Source organism: Balaenoptera borealis, assembly GCF_965194805.1.
Source record: "Balaenoptera borealis genome assembly, chromosome: 3".
Lineage (NCBI taxonomy): Eukaryota > Metazoa > Chordata > Mammalia > Artiodactyla > Balaenopteridae > Balaenoptera > Balaenoptera borealis.
In genome coordinates, this window is record NC_138866.1 from 73,473,877 (window position 1) to 73,493,497 (window position 19,621).

The 19,621-nt window shown below is 48.3% G+C and overlaps 1 long non-coding RNA gene across 1 annotated transcript; it reads right to left on the reverse strand.

Moving 5' to 3' along the window:
* Positions 1-871: 871 nt before the first annotated feature.
* LOC309626708 lies at positions 872-19,366 on the reverse strand. The gene is made up of 2 exons (XR_014243367.1): positions 1,962-19,366; positions 872-1,022 (listed from the first exon to the last, which is right to left on the reverse strand). It is a non-coding gene; the product is annotated as an uncharacterized lncRNA (long non-coding RNA).
* Between the last annotated feature and the right edge of the window lie 255 nt (positions 19,367-19,621).

Consider the following 19,621-nt stretch of genomic DNA (forward strand, 5'->3'; position numbering starts at 1 on the left):
TCAACTCAACCACAGCTCAGCCAATCACAAGGCACAGGGCAGAATGAAATACACACAGGCACCAACCACCCCACTACCCAGCAACAAGGCCTGAGGGGCTCTCCTTCTTCCTACTCTTTCCCTTCCAATCTCTTCTGGCACCATCTTTGTGGCAACATAGCTGGCTGGCCTCTCTCTAGGATCTCATGTTGCCCTCTTAGGATTTTTTTTTTTCTGTCCTTGCTCCCCAGAGAGGAATAGAGTCCACCAGCCTGGAGCCTTGGGTGTGACTCTTAAACGTGCCCTTGTTCCTCTGTGCTCCAGCTTCCCTTGGAATTCTGCTCAAACACAGAGTGGCACCATCTAAATCCCTTTCTTGGGCGTGGTGGGGGGTAGGAGGAGGGAGTCAGTGTCTGGTTGGAAGGAAGGTGGACTTGGGGTTGGCTGAAGAGCAAGGATTCAGCCCCTCTATTGAGGGTGTCCTCGGCCACTCCCCAGCAGGGCTCCACCCGGTGCGTGGCACGCCTGTGTGCGCCACTCTCACTGCCACCAAGTGGCGGTCATGAGCATGTTTGGTGGCTTTGGGTTTGCCGCAGTGCCAGGATCTGAGACGGCGTTCACGTGCCAGTGCAGTGCTGCCAAGCGGGGCGGCATCTAGTTGGTTAGGTGCCAAGCGGTAGGAGCCAGGTGGTGATAGAGATGAAAGAGGGCTGGGGTAGAGGGAGGGGGAGGGGAGAAGGGCACCAGGGAGAAAACCAGACACTTCACTTGTTAGAGTGGAGAGTCCAAATGGGATCCGCAGAAAGGTGCCCTTCCCATTCTAGATCCCAGCTCACAAGCAAGCCCTTCCCTCCCCCGCAGACGCCCGCAGAGTAACATATACAGACCAGGCAAGGGGATCTGGCCATCTTTAGCAGGAAACTGGCTGGGGGCCAGGCAGGACTGCCAGCCTCTCCATCCTCCTTCCTTGGGGTCTTGGCAATGGCGTGTTTCCTCCTTTGTGTCCTCACGCCTCTCTCCGTCTGTCGCTCCACTCCCCACACCTAAGAGGGAATGGGAAGGAGGTCCCGGCAGAAAAAAGTCTGTTCTCCCAAACAACTCACACACACACACACACACGCACACACACACACACCATCTCTCCTCCTCCCTTCTCACTCCTGGCACAACAAGCCTCTCAAGCAGATTGGCAAGAGACACCGCCACCCTCCCCACTTCACACAACACCAGAGCCTGTGCCAGGCTGCCTGGGCTGTGCCAGCACCCACCCACCTCCTGCCGGGTCCCCTTGCTTCTTCAGTGCTCTGACAAACGGCCGGTCTGCCAGCCCAACGAGCTCTCCCTGGGGAGCGGTGGGCACACCTCTCCTCTTGGCTTTTGGACGCTCTTGGCACTTCCCTGGCTACTCTCTCCACCGCTTCACTTTCCCAGACTGGAAGAGGACCAACCACCTCGGAGCCCGACCATTTCCCAGAGCTGAGCTCTAGAGGGACAGCAACATCAGGAACACATCCCTGCCCCTCCTCTCTGCCCCCTGGGGCCCGTTCCCACGGACCCCGCCTGGGGCGCCAGCCTGAAGGATGTGATGCCAATGGCTCCCGGGTCCCGAGCCTTCCTCCCAGAGCACCAGGACTCCTGCCGCTGCCCCCTCCCCATTCGCCTCCTTCCATCTCCGCGGGCACGAGGGTGGCAGCCGCAGTGCCCATGCCTGCAAGCAGGCAGCATGAAGCAACTCAGGCACCCTCCTTCTGTCCTCCCAGGCCCCAAACCTTTCCCCTCCTTCTTCCACTCCATCCCTCTGTCCTTCTGGTTGGACACTAGGTTGGCAACCGCAGTGCCAACCCCCACCCATGCCCAGGAGGCTCACATACAGCGCGCACTTAGGCGCACATGTACACGCGCACACACACATACACACACACGGCCCCTCGAGTGCCAGGCAGCAGTGGCAGACACACAGCAATGCATAGTGACTGGTATACCCGAGAGGCAGCCAGATTCGGCACCTGATCCAGCACCCATTTGGGATTGGGTGGGGAGGCGGGCGGGCAGGCGGGCGGAAGGAAGGGTGATGGAGGCAGGCGATGGCCCTAGGTTGGCAGCCGATGGAGCTGGGAGAATGGAGGGAACAGATGCTCTTTGCCCAGCCTCCCTCCCTCTCTCTCTGAGATCAGTGCCAAGCTGGGGGGATGGGGAGACGGAGGATGGGGGAAGGGTGGCATTTGGAAGCTGGCAGGCGGGGGGAGCTGGGTCCGCCCAGGCTGGGCAGTGCCGGCACTGGCTGCCGCCTCTCCACTCTGCCATCTGTCTTGCTTCTCTCCCCACCCCCCGCCTCTCTTTCTCTCTCTCTCTCTCCTTCATCCACAGCAAAACGAAAAGAGGAAAACAGGGTCCTCACCCGCCCACGCCCAACCTCTGCCAGACCCCTCTCCTGCTCCCGCAACTCACCACACCACACCACCACCAAGCCATCTGTGCTCTCTCCTCCTGGCTCAGTCACCTTCTCTCCTTCGCCTCGCCCTCACACCAAAACGGGTGCAATGTTTTTTAAAAAAGATACATATGTATTTTACAAAGCAACTTAAAAGGAAAACCATTTTCTTTGGGAATGTCGTGTCCTTCTGAGTCTGGGTCCTCGGTGCCAATGTTTATGGCAGGCAGAGGGAGGGGACCCTGTCCTCAGCTGGTGCCCATGAATCCCATGCCAGGGAGGAGGGGTGGCTGGGGTGGGGTGGGGGCGGGGTGGGGTATCGGGAGAGCTCTCTTCTCGCTGCGCCTGTGGTGGTTTCTTTTTTTTTTTTTCCCTCTTCCACTTCCGGAGCAGCTTCAAATAGATCTAGAGCCTTCCCCACCCCCAGTTCCCAGGGCCCCTGTGCCCTTCTCTCCCTGCTTTTGATTTTATTTCTCGATCACCCTTTCCTTTTGTGTGTGTGTGTACGTGTGCGTGCGTGTGAGTGTTGCATCCACGGCAGTGGGCACCGTGCCAGCCACCGCACAGCCATCTGCAATGCCTTCTGCAGCCTCCGCTGTTTCTCCCTGCCACCTCCAGCCCCCAATTCCCCTGCACCCCAGCTCCCCACCCCCAGTCCCCAATCATTAATTAGCTACTGAATTAATTAAATCGGGAATGCTAATTAACATTCCTAAAGGGCAGGCTACCAGGCTGAGGGGGCAGAGGGAGTGTGAAGAGGAGATTGGGATGGGGGAGGAGAAAGGAGAGCTTGTCTGCTTAGGAGAACAGCGGAGAGACAGAAAGAACCCAAAAGAAGGATGAAGGAGAAAGAGGGCAGAGTGACAAGACAGGGGCATGGAAAAGGGCGTGTAAAAACTGAGTCCAAGTGAGAGTGACCCAGCCTTTCCTGCCCAAATGAGACACAGTTGATTCCTCGTCCCCGCCCAGCCTGGAGAAGTACATATTCCTAGGGTGGCAGACTCTGGCAGCTTTCTTCCCTGTCTCTTACAGAAAACCAACCCCAAACCAGAGTCAACAGCTACTACCTGGTCCATCCAGCCCCACTGACGCTCAGACCAGGTCACCAAGACCAGACTCTGGGCTCAGAGGAGCCCTCTTGACTTGGCCTTCGCTACCCCTTGTCAAGGTGGGGGGCACCCTGTGAGTGTCTGCTGCTGGGAGAATGGGGCAGCGTATGGGGAACCGTGAGGGGTGTCAATTCAACAGCAGTTCACTCAGGATCACCGGCACTGCCTGCAAGGCTGCCCTAGGAAGACCGTGACACAAGACAGTCTGTCTTTAGGATTCCAGAGTAGGAAAAGTGGACACCCCTACCACCTTGAAGGTCAAGGATTTGGGAAAAAGCGAGTAACGGCATCTAACTTTGAGTTGTTGTTTTTAAAGAAAAAGAGATGTCAGCATAGTGAAACTTCATTCTCGGGGTGCTCTATGACACGTGAACCTGATGAGATGCTCCTTAGAAAAATGGATCGCGGGATTTCCCTGGTGGCGCAGTAGTTAAGAATCCGCCTGCCAATACAGGGGACACGGGTTCGATCCCTGGTCCGGGAAGATCCCACATGCCGCGGAACAACTAAGCCCGCGCACCACAACTACTGAGCCTGCGCTCTAGAGTCCACGAGCCACAACTACCCAGCCTGCGGGCCCCAACTACTGAAGCCTGCACGTCCCAGACCCCGCGCACTGCAACTACTGAGCCCACACGCCACAACTGCTGAAGCCTGCGTGCCTGGAGTCCGTACTCTGCAACAAGAGAAGCCACCGCAGTGAGAAGCCCATGCACTGCAACGAAGAGTAGCCCCTGCTCGACACAACTAGAGAAAGCCCGCACGCGGCAACGAAGACCCAATGCAGCCATAAATAAATAAGTAAGTAAATAAATAAATAAAAGAAAAATGGATCTCACAATCAAATTATTTGGTAAATACTACATATTCTCCCTCTTAAGAGATTCAAGATGCATACTGGCGTATTAAAGGCTCTGAGAAATCTTGTAAAAAAAAAAAAAAAAAAAAAAGAAACTGTTGAATGTATTTAACCCTGATTGTCAAACTCATTGGGCCCTGGAACCCTCATTTTAAAATTTTCTAATTTAATGAATTTTATTCCCACAGAAGCAGTGTCCCACTTTAGGGAAAGCTCTATCAAGTGATCAGGGGTGGTCCTGGCCTGGAAGCTGGCAGATGGATGAGCTGGCCCCAGGTATCACATTCCATAAACAAAGCGCAGCACCCAAGCTCTCGTCTTCCAAATGTAATACAACAAGGTACCAAACCACCTTGTGGCAGAGAAACTAAATCACTCTTAGAATCACAGACCTGTATTTTCAGAGCTGGAAAGACACCTTAACAACCATTAAGCCTAATCACTTAATTTTAGAGTAAAAGGAACTGAGACTCAGAGAGGTGAAGTGATTTGTCCAAGGTCACAAAGCCACTAAACGATAGCATTGATGTTAGGACCAAGATTTCTTGACCTTTAGCCTAGGTCTGTTCCTCTATTTTCTGTTGTTAAAACTTCAGGACACGGATTTCCCTGGTGGCGCAGTGGTTAGGAATCTGCCTGCCAATGCAGGGGACACGGGTTCAATCCCTGCGCCGGGAAGATCCCACATGCCACGGAGCAACTAAGCCCGCGAGCCACAACTACTGAGCCTGCACTCTAGAGCCCGGGAGCCACAACTACTGAAGCCCGCGTGCCTAGAGCCCGTGCTCTGCAACGAGAAGCCACCGCAATGAGAAGCCCGCGCACCACAACGAAGAGTAGCCCCCGCTCGCCGCAACTAGAGAAAGCCCGCATGCAGCAACAAAGACCCAACACAGCCAAAAATGAATAAACAAATTAAAAAAAAAAAAAAAAGTCAAGATAATATTAAAAAAAAAACACAAAAAAACTTCAGGACAAGGCCAGCACGAGGTTTATCACAAACATATACTATTTAAAAGCTTCACCCAGACCCCCTTTTTCCTCTGGGACTAAGGCCTGGGCCTGTCTTTTCCACCCTGCCTTGGCCCTCACCCCGCAGAACCCCACAGCATCTACCTGCCTCTGGAGAGTCTATTCCCAAAGGAGTGGGGATGGGGGCAGGAGTTCGTGCTTTACAGACTCTCCCCAACTGTTCCTGATATCCTGGGTTCAGAACATCAGCACTAAGCCATCTCTGCCCTCCCTTCCAGGACACCCCCGACCCCACTATGTATCACTGGTATCGACGCAAGGCTTCTACTCCCATCCCAGCCTCAATCCCAATCTGGTCAGGAAACCCCAAATGTCTCCTGGGACACCTCCTGCTGTATTCCTAGCAACTTTCCCTTTTCCTGTCCTTCTCACTTCGGCATCTGGAGTCCCTGAGGTTGCTTAGCCTGGCCATCAGAGTCCTCAAGAGGAGAGGCTGTCTTTGACCAGCAGGGACACATATCTCACAAGAGTGAGGAGACCCCAGAGCCAGCCTCGGAGACCTCAGGAACCACGGCTCCCCCGAGCTTCTGAATATCCACCGTCCTGCCACAGCGTGGGCCCATCTTTTCCAGCACGGCCCTTTGGGGAGCTGGCGGACAGTGGAGATGGATGGAGACTAGCTCATTTCAAAGGTTGAGAATGTTATTAAATTGGGTTTTTTTGGCCATGCCACGCAGCTTGTGGGATCCTAGTTCCCGGGCCAGGGATCGAACCCGGGCCCTCCGCAGTGGAAGCGCGGAGTCCTGACCACTGGACCGCCCGGGAAGTCCCCCTGTTAAATTGGTTTTGCTCTCTGGGTCCTCCTGTGTGAACGCTGCCCAGTTCACGGCCACACTCCCGGTACAGAAACACACCCGCAACTTCACAAGAGTGATGACTCTCTTCACAAGATAGCTCGCCACACCATCGGAAAGACAGAAGAGCTCTGAAATACAATTCTGATTTGCGGAAGAGGTCTACGTACAAATTTGCAGGAATCACAAGGTCCCTTGGAGCTCCAACCTAAGAGTCTGTAAGAGAACTGGCTGACCCCTCTCCTCCTTCCCTCCCGTGTACCTGGCAGGATGGCCTTTTGTCATCGGGCTCACAGAGCCGCTTCAGAGTGTGCCCCACTGTCCACCTGCTGACTACTCCCCCGGCTGAAGAATGATCTGATAAAGGGGGGGACAAAGTGGAGTCAACTACCCAACCAAGGAGGGCAAGAGGTACGACCTAGATGTGCTCACAGGTCACCTTTTTTAAAGAAAGCATTTTAGGGCTGCTTTTATCCCTGGGGAACATCTTTGCTAAATTGTCCCCTCTCAGAGGTCAGTGAGAGAGGCCAAAGTCCAGTCTTCCAGGGTCATGGATTCCAAGCCGGTTCACTCTCCCTTCTAGAGTCTGTTTTATCTCCCCAACACCCAGGCACCGAGCTGTTATCAGTAGCAGAGGCACTCCGAGCTGCAGTATAAATGATGATTATTCTATTATCAAATAACATTGCCAAGCCTGGCCGCTCCCTCCAACGGTGGCGGCAGAGGCGAGCTACAAAATTCAACATTGATAAACCGTATATTGTCTTCTAGAACCATCACTCTGCCTGACAGCCACTCTCTAAGGCTCCCACCACTAGCAGCAAAGAAGGGGGAGAGACTGGTTAGCGATGGCCTCTGGGGGGGTGGGACCCTCGGGGAAGATGAAAAGGCCTCCAAGCCCACCACTTCCACAGCGCAACGTGAACCCCCCCTACCCTTCAGGAGGGTTAATCTCAAACAAAACTCCCCAGAAAAATCTAACACTAGTGAGCACGAAGGGGGACCACAGTGTGATCCCATCTCTGCCACTCCTTCAGTGTGGCACTGGACTTCCTGTATTCCGTTAAGAAGCCCGCGTGCCTAGAGCCTGTGCTCTGCAACAAGAGAAGCCACCGCAATGAGAAGCCCGCTGACCTTTTCCAATTCTGCACCTCAGCTCATGTCTTCTAAGGCTACTGTCAGATTTCTTTTTGGTTCTGAGCACTAAAAGAATTAGGGTCATGGTAGCAACTTTTCTAGGGAAATGGCTTAAGACCTTGAGCCCCAGACTGAAGGGCACACCAGATCTGCTCCCCGCTGCAGGGCCTTTGCACTGTCTGTTCTCTAAGCCGGGTGCATTTCCCTAGACAACTGCACAGCCAGCCACCCCGCCCTCCTCCTGCCCTTTGCTCAGGAGGTGTACCTGACCTCACATTTAATACTGACTCCTGACCCCACCCAGCCCCTTTACCCTGCTCTGCCTTTTCTTTTTTCCATTGCATTTATTACCTTCTATCTGACTTACTTGTTTTATTGTTTATTTTCTACTTCTCACCTCTGGCAGGTAGGGATCTTGGCTTTGTTCAAGAATGTATCCCACCAATAATAGTGCCTGACACATAGGAGGAGCTCAATAAGTATTGGAATGAATGAAGCTAAGGTTAAAAGGGTATATGTTTTGGTAGGCCCCATCTGACTAATTCCATCACCTGGGGCTGGGTTTCTACCTTCCGGCAAGAGGGCTGGTGAATACCCCACATCTTCCTCTGTCTCCATCACCGCCTGCAGAACATGCCACTCAGGAAAACCTGGATGTTTAAGTGGGATGTTTCCTGCTGAACCTTGAGCACTTCCCTGACCAGTGCTCAATGAGGCTGCTGAGCCCTCCTCCACAGACTTCAGTCCCCTACTCCAGGCCACCCCATACTAAAACACCAACCTCTACAGCCCTGATTCTCCAACTGGAGTAAGCACAAGAATCACCTGATACGCTTCTTTACAATGCTTATTCCCAGGTCATCTTTCCAGAGACTCTGATTCAATAGGAGAGGGGAAGGACCCAGAAATATGCATTTAACAACTCTCCCCATTCCCCAAGGTGACTGTAGTAACAGGTATTGTTTGGGCCACACCTTGAGGAACTCTGGTGCAGACCACTGCTAGGTGACTTACTAAGTCACCATTTTTCTGTTTCTTCTCTAAATCTACCTAACTCCAGTATGTGGCTCTGCCTAGGATTAGGACCAGAAGAAATGGACCTGTGAGGTGAGCATGCCATTTTCTTTCCCACCAGAAGTGCAACAAATTAAAACTGCACTTGGAGAAACATGGAGAGAAACTGAGGAAGTGGAGGAAGGCAGCAGTGTGGAGCTAAGGTGAAGCACGCCCACGGGTAAGGCCACACCCCAGAGTGTCTTGACTCTGTACCTTACTTTTTTTATATATAAATTTATTTATTTTATTTATTTATTTTTGGCTGCATTGGGTCTTCACTGCTGCACACGGGCTTTCTCTAGTTGCAGCGAGCAGGGGCTACTCCTCATTGCAGTGCGCGGGCTTCTCATTGTGGTGGCTCTTCTTGTTGCGGAGCACCGGCTCTAGGCGCGCGGGCTTCAGTAGTTGTGGCGCGTGGGCTCAGTAGTTGTGGCTCACGGGCTCTAGAGTGCAGGCTCAGGAGTTGTGGCGCACGGGCTTAGTTGCTCCGCGGCATGTGGGATCTTCATGGACCAGGGCTCGAACCTGTGTCCCCTGCATTGGCAGGCTGATTCTTAACCACTGCGCCACTAGGGAAGCCCTGTACCTTACATTTTTGACAGCCTCTTTAGCAGTTAGGTGTGAAGTTTAAATATCTCATCTTGGAAAGTAAGCAAATAAAAATGAGCATTGTCTTCTAGAGCCCGTGCTCCGCAACAAGAGAAACCACCGCAGTGAGAAGCCCGCATACCGCAAGGAAGAGTAGCCCCCGCTCGCCGCAACTAGAGAAAGCCCATGCACAGCAACAAAGATCCAACACAGCCAAAAAAAAAAAGAGCATGTCTAGAATAATGCAAGCATCTCCCTCTGTCCATTTTAAATGAGGAAATCTAGCATATATATCCGGGGAGTGGCCTGGGCCTGGGCTCAGCTGGAGTGCCTCCAAGTGCTGGGTCCAACACAGACTCTTGCCCAGACAGGCTTTAATGGATGAAACTGAAAGAGACTTAACATTCCAACCACTGAGGCTACTGCTCCCTGGGGAAATTCTGCCTGTCCAGGAAGGGTGACTGCTAAGCAGCTGTTCCCAAAGGGATGACACAACAACCATCAATCAGACCTCAGCAAAGAGACTCCAGGATTCTCTAGGATACAGACCTGGGAGAAGAGAAACAAGCCAGGAGTATAAGAAGGGATATTTCATGACCGTCCCAGGGTCCAAGGAGCAGCATGAGGGCTCTGGGAGCCTCAGGGTAAAGGCACCTAGGAAGAGGATGCAAACAGAGACAGGGAACACCCCTTAAGTCTTCTTTAACCCCTGTTCTCTTTCTTCTTTAGCTCTTCCACCCTTCAGGAACTTGCTAGAGGCCAGCATTATTCATGCCCATTCCACAGATAGGAAAGACTGGGTCACTCAGATATAATTTGCTAGGTCAGACCCCAGGACTAAAGATTGAAAAGGAGCCCTCAGTTCCCTCTACCTCTGCTAAGTCAAGCTCATAATTATGTCATCTGGAGGTGTCCCTGAGGCCAAATATATTTCCTTCAACAATAATAGCAACCAACATTTACTCGGCACTTCCTCTACAACAGGAACTATATTAACTCATTCAATTTAACAACTATGTGAGATACGGACTATTTTACAGATGGAGAAACTGAGGCAAGAAGAGGTTAACTACAGAGAGGAGAGTTCCAACCAGGCAGACTGGGCTCCAGAGCCCATTCTACCTTTTCAGGTTTTTTTGGCCATGCTGCGTGGCATGTGGGATCTTAGTTCCCCAACCAGGGATCAAACCCTTGCCCCTGCATTGGAAGCACCAAGTCTTAACCACTGGACTGCCAGGGAAGTCCCGCAGCCCATTCTCTTAACTGCCTTGCTCGCCCACTGCTTCTGGGCCTGGAGATGGGATGGGAGTTGCCCCAACTGACAGATTCAGGACTAGGTCTAAGGGTCCTGAATCCCAGAACAGAGTTGAGACTCAAGTCCAGACCACAAAACCAAAGAGCAGAAAAGAAATTTATAGGGAATCCCCTGGTGGTCCACTGGTTAAGACTCGGCACTTTCACTGCTGTGGGCCCGGGGTTCGATCCCTGGTTGGGGAACTAGGATCCCATAAGCTGTGCAGCATGATTTTATAGTCAGTAGGGTCCACACACCCCCTCAGTTGGGGGAACTTTTAGGCTATCTAAGTTGGTTCCCTAGTATCCTATCCTAGAAGCTCTAAACCTAGGACACTTCTAGTCCAGTGGGTCTCACATTTATATTATTCACTATCATTCGACTAATGAGCACCTATTCTATGCCAGGCTACGCCTGCGAAACAGCAACAGTGAGCGCAAGGGACCAAGGGCAGATCGTTGCTGCGCAGCATAAAGTATAAGCCAAAGACATGCAGGAGAAGGTCCGGAAGGCCTCCTGTGTACCCATTAAGAAATGTCAGTGTTGCTCTACAGGGTATCAAGAGCAACTGAAGGATTTAAGCAGGGGGATGATGGTAAGATTTGTGCTTCAGAGAGATGACTTTGGTCTTTAATTGAAGGCTAGATTTGAATGGGGATGAAACCAGAGGCAGGGATAACCGGAGGCTGTGGTTTGTTGAAGTTAGAGATTAGGAACTGAAACAGTGGTAACAGGAAAGGGAAGTAGTTTGGGCTTTCCTTAACTGATGGTATATATGGTACATAGGGGAGAGTGGAGAGAAAAATCCAGAATGATGCTCAGGTTCTGTGCTTCGGTGGTCAGGAAGATAATGGAACCATCATCTGGGAAAGTGAATAAAAGAAGTAGATGTGATGGGAAAATGATGGAGTTGGCTTTAGAAATATTATGCTCGGGGTTCCCTGGTGGCGCAATGGTTAAGAAGCCGCCTGCCAATGCAGGAGACATGGGTTCGGGCCGTGGTCCAGGAACATCCCACATGCCGTGGAGCAACTAAGCCCGTGCGCCACAACTACTGAGCCTGTGCTCTCAACTAGAGAAAGCCCACATGCAGCAATGAAGATCCAACACAGCCATAAATTAATTTTTCAAAAAAAAGAAATGTTACGCTCAAGTTTGTTAGACGCTCCCAATGCAGGGGGCCTGGGTTCGATCCCTGGTCAGGGAACTAGATCCTGAATGCATGCCGCAACTGAGTTCGCATGCCACAACTAAACATGCCACAATGAAGATCCCATGTGACACAACTAAGACACGGTGCAGCCTGAATAAATAAATAAATAAACACAAAAACAAAAGCCACCCAGAAGATGAGTTGCAAAGCCAAGATTAGAAGCTGGGGCTACTAAGTCTCAGTCCAGGGTTATGTCATCTACAGCACACAAATGCCCAGAATCCTTTCATAATCCCTCCCTCAAGAATCATTAAATCTTGCATAAATCTGAAGTCTTAATACAGTAGCCTTATTCATAACTGCACAAACCTATAGAATTTGCTCTAGGGAACCTGGGCCCTCAGAACCCTCTTGGCCTCCCTCAGCACGACGGAGCCCAGGACCAAGCACAAGAGCAAAGGAACCCATGAGCCCTGTTGCCCAGATCCCTTCTTCCAAACATTATCTACTACTAGCTTTATCCTTGACCTAGAAGCTGAACTCAACTAAGCAGACTTCCAAGACTTTTTTGCTCAGCAGAATCCCTTCTCAGCCAGAAGACAAGGCCCAAGACCTACAATGTCTCAGCTCACTCCAATCACTGTTTTCCTTCCTCTGCTTCTGAAATGTCAGCCTAAAATGTGCCATAAGGCAATGTTCAGTAGGTAAGCCTACTAAGTATATATAAATGTTAAACAGTGATAATGGTATGGAGAAAAATAAAGTAGAGGAGGGGGATAGGGGTTTGTGTATAGAGAGAGGGGCAAGGAGCAACTCTGAATGGAGTGATCACAGAGAAGGTGGCATTTGAGTAAAGATCTTTCTCAGAAATAAAGATCAACTCAAAACATAATCTGCAAGTCACTGAGCCTTTCTAGGCCTCAGTTACTTCATCCTGTCCCATTATTAGATGTGAGCTGCCGATGGCTTCAGTCCAGGCCATGTGGGTAGAGGAAAGTGCCCTGGATCAAGAGTCAGAAGACCTAGGTTCCACTCCCACTTCTGCCACTTACCAACTGGGTGAATCTGGGGGAGTCAGCCCATCTTTCAGTTGCCTCATCTATAAAGAGGGAATAATATCTAATATTTACCTACTACCTATTTATGTCTGTCTGTCTATCTATCTCATAACAGAACAAGGCTTTTCCAGTGGCATGGGCCAGACTAATGATGGCATTCTGCCTTTAGTTCACCATCTCCCTCCAAGGATCCTAAAGCTGAGGGAGTTTTATTTCAAGTGATGCAACATCACTCTACCAAGGCCCTCAGAAATGGCTTTCCTTTCATTGACATATCTTAGTCAATCAACTATTTATCAAGGGTTTTGCTAAGTAGCTAGCTCCAAGCAAGGAGGTACAGAGTACTTACTAAAAAAAAAAAAAAAAGAAAACAGACATAATTATTTGTAACTCAATTCCTGCCATTAAGTTGTTTTAATAGTAATTACTAAACACTTACCCGTCCTTTTTAGGTCCTACAAGCTTTGCCCTGAATCTTGACCATGGGTTTCTGGGGTCAGGGAAGGAGTCTACATGTCTGATTCCCATATCCACTCTGCACATGATTGGTGCTCAATACAGTATTCTCTAGGTAAGAGAACTGGATGAAAGCATATGAAGACTGTCCCTACCCCTGGGTGTGACTGAACAATGAATGCTATCAAGGCCTCTGCTACACCAAGAAAATTCCTCTTAGACACGAGGCTGTACTTGTTCCAGTATAAACTCCCCTCAGGAGTTCTGCCTCCACCACAGTATCAGGTTTCCATATGATCCTGAGTCTACAGACAGCTAAAGTGAGGCTCCCCATTGCTACCACCCAGGCCAGGACTGAGGCCCTGAGATCTCCCTGACTAATGGATCTGCTCAGTTGATCTTACATCGGACTGCACACAAATGGTCTGCTCCAAAGCACACTCTACATCACAGTGATGATTTGAGCATGCCCGACTCCCTTCTAAACTGTGAACTCCTCCAGAAGTGGGCTCGTGACTTCTCCCACTCTTCTGACAGTGCCTAATACAAAAGAGATAGTGCATGCCTAGCAAATGCTACCTGTTACAGACACCATGCTGCCCAAATTACCCAGGCCTGGAGTCATTCCCTCTGGTCTTCTGCAGGCAGATGTGCTTCTCTTACCTAGGTTAAGGTATATGTCATCTGGGAAGGATACCATGAGAAGTCAAACTCATTAGCAGTGATTAGTTGATTTCATTTATTCATTGTCTCCTAACAAAAATAAGGCCTTGGGTTTCACTGGTGGTGCAGTGGTTAAGAATCTGCCTGCCAGTGCAGGGGACACGGGTTCGAGCCCTGGTCCGGGAAGATCCCACATGCCGTGGAGCAACTAAGCCCATGAGCCACAACTACTGAGCCTGCACTCTAAAGCCCGTGCTCCACAACAAGAGAAGCCACCGCAATGAGAAGCCCACGTACCACAACAAAGAGTAGTCCCCGCTCACTGTAACTAGAGAAAGCCCGCACGCAGCAACGAAGACCCAACGCTGCCAAAAATAAATAAATAAATAAATAATTTTTTAAAAAAGGTCTTTTGGGAAGGGGGGGTATGAAAAAATAAAATATGATCCACAAAGGCAGATAAAGGTCTAGAGCACAGGGTGCTTCAGTGAAGAGGGATCTGGCAGCCATGCTAGTCAGCACAAGATACAACGGTTCCCGACAGAAGCTCGGGAAGGAGAGGGGGTGAGTGTGGCCAATTTCCTCCATCCAGGGCAATCTCTGCACAGAATTTAGCCATAAGGGAGCCAAGGATTCCCAGGCATTTGTATCTTTTTGCTGAGGCCAGGGCCTCAGCCTTGTACCTTCCAGTTTCACCCCCTCCTCCCTTTTTCCCTCTGAAGATTGCAGAAAAATCCCAGAGGCCAACCAGACATTTTCCTCTCCGCAGCTCCTGGTTAGAAGGAAACAGAGTTGGCCAATAGGATGCTGGCTCAAATCAGCCTCATCCATTTGGGAGTCCTGGCCAACCAGAGCCGGCAAGCACAGTAGGAAATAAGGGAGGAACTCAAAGTACATTCCTCCCTGCTCACAGCCAGAGCTAGATCCAGGATCACCAGTCTGCTGCCAGTTTTGATAAGCTGGTCAATTAAGCCTCTCCAACTGAATACTGCCTCCTATCCTGTACCTCTGTAGGGTTTCTGTCCCAATTATCACACTATACACAAAGAACAAAGAAGAATGTGTATGGAGGGGAGGGAAGTAGGGGGTGGTGGCATGCTTTTTCTTTTCCTTTTTAAAATAAAGAATGAATGAAAAAAGACTGCATTGTGCGGTGGTAGAAAGGAAACTGGGCTAAAAGTCAAGAAATCTAAATCGGGGTCTGGCTCCGCTACTCACAACTCATGAACTTGTGCTGTCCATGTCACTCCCTGAACCAGTCTCTTCATGTAAATGAGGGTGCTGGCCCATGTGATAACCACATGTACAAAGTACCTTCTATATGCCAGGTACTACGAGAAATGCATTATACTTATTTCCATTCCTTGTAAAATCCTATGAAGTAGTTATTATCTTCATTTTGCAAACGAAGCAACTGAGGCTCAGAGGAGATAGGTGACTTGCCAAAAACTATGCAGCTAGGGAGTTGAGTTTCAAGGTCAGGTTTTTTCAGATCCCAAAACCCATTAAGCCATATGCTATTGTTAAATGACCTCCAAACTTCCTTCCAGCTCTAATGCTCTGGAATTTCTTGAATAATCCCTCACTGTCACTTTTTTCTTCATTCATCAGTTCATGCCATCAAGATCTGGAAGCTAGGGACTTTCCTGGTGGCGCAATGGTTAAGAATCCACCTGCCAATGCAGGGGACACGGATTCGAGCCCTGGTCCGGGAACATCCCACATGCCATGGAGCAACTAAGCCCATGCGCCACAACTACTGAGCCTGTGCTCTAGAGCCCATGAGCCACAACTACTGAGCCTGCATGCCACAATTACTGAAGCCCAGAGCCCATGTTCCACAACAAGAGAAGCCACTGCTTTGAGAAGCCCACGCACCACAACGAAGAGTAGCCCCTGCTCACCGCAACTAGAGAAAGCTCAGGCACAGCAACAAAGACCCAACGCAGCCAAAAATAAATAAATAAATAAATAAATAAATTTATTTTTTAAAAAAAGATCTGGAAGCTAAATTACCCAATTGTACTTTCTATGGCCACAGAGGCAAACACTCCAAATTATTCAAGGACCCCGAGATCCCCAGGGCTTCAAGAGGCTCTTACCTCTCCACATATTTATTCTTCCATTACTCACACAGGAGAAAAATCAAGCCTTAAGAAATACAAGGCTTCCTGAATTCATCTGTCTTCTTTCTTTTTCTTCTAATAATTATTAAGGCAACTGAACTTTTTTTAATTTTTATTTTTGGCTGCGTTGGGTCTTTGTTGCTGCACACGAGCTTTCTCTAGTTGCGCTGAGCGGGGTCTACTCTTTGTTGCGGTGCACGGGCTTCTCATTGCAGTGGCTTCTCTTGTTGCAGAGCACGGGCTCTAGGCGTGCAGGCTCAGTAGTTGTGGCTCGCGGGCTTAGTTGCTCCGCGGCATGTGGGATCTTCCCGGACCAGGGCTCAAACCCGTGTCCCCTGCATTGGCAGGCGGATTCTTAACCACTGCGCCACCAGGGAAGCCGAAGGCAACTGAACCTTTTAATGTATCAAACAATGTTTATTTCTTCTCATTTAATTTTAGAATTGTTTGTTTCTCGTTGTTGTTTACTTATTCCTGTGTATGTGATCCAAAAGACGGCAGGGCAGGCCCATTTTCAGTCTGGGTACCAGCCAAAGCTGCCCTATAATCAAGAGGCCTCTCAACAAACTGATGATGATCCCGCCCTTTAGCGGCTTCCACTCAAGGTAGCCTGACCCACACATTCTAAACAGATCACAAAAATATGGAATAATAACAGCTAGTAAACAAAGAAAGTGTTAAAGCAGAAAATAAGCAGTTGGTTAAAACAAAGTGTTATGTAATTCTTCAACTTGCCTCTCCCTGTGCCAATAGGTAATTGAGAGAAGTCATTCTGGCTGTAAGCAGGGTTATGCCTGAACCACTGCAGACCTATCACTGACTGCAGGAGGGAGATGCAGACAGGCATGAGGATGTTCCAGAAGAGACACAAGATTTAGACTCTTAAAAAAAAAAAAAAAAGTCTATGTATGTTAGAGAACAGGCCCAGGACAGAGGTCAAAAATAATAGGGGAAAAGTTATCCTAGAGTTTAATCAAAAGAGATCTGTCAGTATTTGGTGTGTTTTGCAGGAGACCATCCAGAAGAAGCAATTAACATAAAGTAAATTCAGGGGAAGAGCTGCAGCGTGTCCTGTGCTGGCAAGGGAAATGGCACTCTCACAGGCTGCCAGTGGAAGTATAAACTGGCGTATTAGCCTTTTCGGAGGGCAACTTCAGTCTCTATTAACATTTCAAACTTCTATCCAGCAATTCTACTTCTAGACATTTATGAGAAAAATAATTCAATACTCTTTACAACAACAGTGTTTAGAATAATTCCCATCATTAGGGAAATAGTTACATAAACTATAGACATTATGTAGCAGTGAAAAAATTGAGAAAGATCTTTAGGCAGAGATATGGAAAGATTTAAGATATATTATTAAGATAAAAAAGCAAGTTATAAAACCCTATGTATAGTGTGTTCCCATTTATGTAAAAATAAAATAACTATAAAGCACTCACAAAACCATGTATTTCTGTACATACATAAATACATGGAAAAGAATCCACAAGATATACATGAATTTGATAATAGTGGTTGTAAGAATTGGAGTGAAAATCAAAGGGGTTTCCCTTATCTGTATTGTTCGAAATCTGCTTTAGAAATGTATTCATGTGTAGTAAATAATGACCAACAAAAACACCCTCTAAAAATGAACTAAATTATGTATATATATAGATATATACACCTTTATATATGAAATGAAAGATATTCAAGGTATGTTTTTAGTGAAAAAAGCAAGTTACCAAACACCAGGCATAGTATAATCTAATGATGAGGGTGGAGGGTGGAGGGTAGAGGGTAATGAACATCAGCCTGGAGTAAGAGGCCTGAGTTCAAATCTTCACTCTGCCACTTAATGGTCCCTTGATCGTGGGTAAGCTGCTTAATCCTTCCAAAGCCTTGGTTTAAGAATTACCTAGTACATGGAGTGCTATGGGGTTAAGTGAGAATGTATAAAAAGTACTTTCCACAGAGCCTGGCACAGATAAGCACTCAATCAATGGTGACCATTATTTGTATTAATAATAATAAATTCAGTATCAAAAATTGGATCTCTGAGATCATTCCTAAGAGAATCTATGATACTTGATGATTTAGTCCTAACATTAATCATCATTACTTTTTAAATTACTAATTCTGTGAGTTTTAGTCATTAAATTTTAGACCTGGAAAGAATACCAAGACTTCACCTAACCTGATGGTCCCAAATCTGGCTGCATAGTAGAGTTAGCTAGAAAGCATTAGGGGAGGAAAAGAGACATTCCAAGGTTCCACTTCAGACTAGATTAGAATTTCCGGGAGGTGGGATCAAATGATCTCTTTATTTACAAATGTTCTTTATCTATACATGTGCTTATACATGCATAGAACACCTCTGGGGAGGGAAATGAGGGACAAAGGTACAAAGGAAATTTCATCGTACTCCCTTTTGTGGTGTTTACATTTTTACTTACTCAAAAAATAAATTCTTTTAAGAAATATAGGGATTTTCCTGGTGGCGCAGTGGTTAAGAATCCACCTGCCAATGCAGGGGACACGGGTTCGAGCTCTGGTCTGGGAAGATCCCACATGCCACGGAGCAACTAAGCCCATGCGCCACAACTACTGAGCCTGCGCTCTAGAGCCCACGAACCACAACTACTGAGCCTGCGTGCCACAACTACTAAAGCCCGTGCGCCTAGAGCCTGTGCTCCACAACGAGAAGCCACAGCAATGAGAAGCCCGCGCACCGCAACGAAGAGTAGCCCCCGCTCGCTGCACCTAGAGAAAGCCCACGCGCAGCAACAAAGACCCAACACAGCCAAAAATAAATAAATTTTTGGGGCTTCCCTGGTGGCGCAGTGGTTAAGAATCCGCCTGCCAATGAAGGGGACACGGGTTTGAGCCCTGCACCTGCAAGATCCCACATGCCACGGAGCAGCTTGAGCCCGCATGCTGCAACTAATGAAACCCATGCGCCTCGAGCCCGTGTTCCGCAATAAGAGATGCCACCACAGTGAGAAGCCCAAGCACCACAACGAAGAGTAGCCCCCGCTGCCACAACTAAAGAGAAGCCTGCGCGCAGCAATGAAGACCCAACGCAGCCAAAAATAATAAATAAATAAATAAATAAAAATTTTTTAAAAAATAACTTTTTTAAAAAAGAAAAAAGAAATACAATCATAACCTCCTTCAGGTGAATCTAATGCAGTCACTCCACAGACCAGAATGGTGGTCTTTATCCTTTGCCCCAGAAATTCCACTTCAGAAAATTGCAAAGACTTCTGTATAAAGATGTGGGTAGCTGTCACAGAAGGAAAATACAATGACAAACCTGCAAACATCATAAATGTCTAACAAAAAGAAATGATTTTATAAATTATGGTATATCCATGATGAGATATTACATGTTGATTAAGTATTTTTTAATCTGATTTTTTAATAGCATAAGAAAATACACCACTACGTTAAGTGAACAAAACAGGGTCCAAATGTGTACAAATGGCCTAACCATAATTTTGGAGTAGGAAGATGGTGAGAAATGTCTATAAAAAAGTAAAAGGAAATACAGTACATATAAAAACAAGCCTATGTCCTTTTCTCTGCACTCCACTGCCACTCCTCAGCCCTGGCCCCTCTTTAGGAACTGGCTTAAAATCCTACTGAGGAGAAAAAAAAAAAAAAAAAAAAAAAAAAAAATCCTACTGAGGAGCCTAAGCACTATTATACTGTGTAGTGACCTCCCTTGGTCATCACATAATTATCTTACTCGTCATCATACTTATTGTAACTTTTTGTGTCCTCCCTCCAGAGGACAAATATTTACCACAACTAGGAATGTCACAGACTCTAAAGCAACTATTACACCTTGATATATGGCTCTATGCCAATTCAACACATTTGCCGAATAGCTGGGAAT